Source organism: Balaenoptera musculus, chromosome 7 (genome assembly GCF_009873245.2).
Source record: "Balaenoptera musculus isolate JJ_BM4_2016_0621 chromosome 7, mBalMus1.pri.v3, whole genome shotgun sequence".
In the NCBI taxonomy this organism is placed as follows: Eukaryota; Metazoa; Chordata; class Mammalia; order Artiodactyla; family Balaenopteridae; genus Balaenoptera; species Balaenoptera musculus.
In genome coordinates this window covers 100829632-100830984 of record NC_045791.1, presented here as the reverse complement: position 1 = coordinate 100830984, position 1353 = coordinate 100829632, and the positions used below count along the sequence as shown (strand labels likewise).

Here is a 1353-nt window from a genome sequence, read left to right as displayed (position 1 = left end):
TTTAAACGACTACATTTATTCACAGATTCTTTCAGTAAAACACATTCCAAGCTAACATGGAAAGGAAGTGATATGAGTAATGCTTTATAAGAATGTACTCTATGGTAATTTTGAATCAATGTTTTATTTTATCCCAATAAGGCGCTTATTTGCTTTTTGTTTGTTTGTTATTATGTAAAAATTTTTAACATCTTTTTTCAAGCTGTATTTTCTATTCTCTATCAACTGCATGTTAGTTTCTCCCGTACAGGACAATTTTTCATTTTTGTTCTTTCCCATATTTTTCTTTTTCCTCTTCTTCCAGTAAGCTTCACCCTTTTAGCTAATTCATCTCCTGACAACTTTCCACACTCCCAAATTAATAATTTTTGCTTTCCCAGAAGGGAGGTAAAAGGCAGATGTTTTCCATCCTTAAGACCACAATCCCCTTTGTTTTCTATTTAAGAGCTTCACATTAGCAATCACTCACAGTCGATGTTAAGCATTCCAAACAACACGCCTACATTAAGCAGAATTTTATTATCTTATTCTGTGTGATCTCTAATTGACCTTTCTGATATGCTCATTCTCAAGAAAGTGTTCCTTGTTTGAGTCATAAATCCTTTTGAGAATCTGATGAAAGCAAGGCTTCTTTCTCATTTACAAATACTGTACACAATTTCAGGAGGTTCATGGACCCCCGAGGCCCATTCATGTACCAAATACTATGAACACCTGCTCTAATTTATCAATTTCTCTATTTTATGGTTATTGCATTGTGGATAGTTTTTCTAGAATTATTCATTTTTTGTTACCGATCTTTATGCTCCACTCTGCTACCTTCTTTATCATATCCTTGTTTTAAGACTGCCCTTTTCAGCCAATAATGTTTCTATTAAAAAATGTCTGAACCTGTCTGAAGCATCTTAGTTATGCAACCCCTTTCATTTTCAAGTTCCATTTCTGTTATGTTACCCAAAATTCCTTTAATTCTGAGCATACTCTTGTCCTATTGATTTTTATAAATGAAACAAAACAGATAAACCCCCATTCAGCAAATATAAGTTTGAGTATCTTGTATAGTACCTTGCATCATGGAGTGTATAAAACTCAACCTGAAAGGGTTTACCGCTAATAATTACAATAATGCTAATTGATAATATTGGTATTGTTAATAACTAATGTTAATTGAATATATTTTCCCAAGAACTATGCTAAATATGTTATTAGTACCTTTCATCTTTTTTTTCTTTTTTCTTTACTTTCCTTATCCTCCTTCTCCTCCTTCTTTAACAGATAAGATAAATTAAAAGAGGTTAAGTAAACCTTACTTAACGTCACAACTAGAAAACTAATGGAAACTGGCTTCAAGCA

The 1353-nt window shown here is 32.2% G+C and overlaps 1 non-coding gene across 1 annotated transcript; it reads left to right on the top strand.

Moving 5' to 3' along the window:
• Nucleotides 1–851: 851 nt before the first annotated feature.
• LOC118898603 lies at nt 852–953 on the top strand. The gene has a single exon (XR_005020749.1). It is a non-coding gene; the product is annotated as a small nucleolar RNA SNORD91 family (small nucleolar RNA).
• Nucleotides 954–1353: the final 400 nt, after the last annotated feature.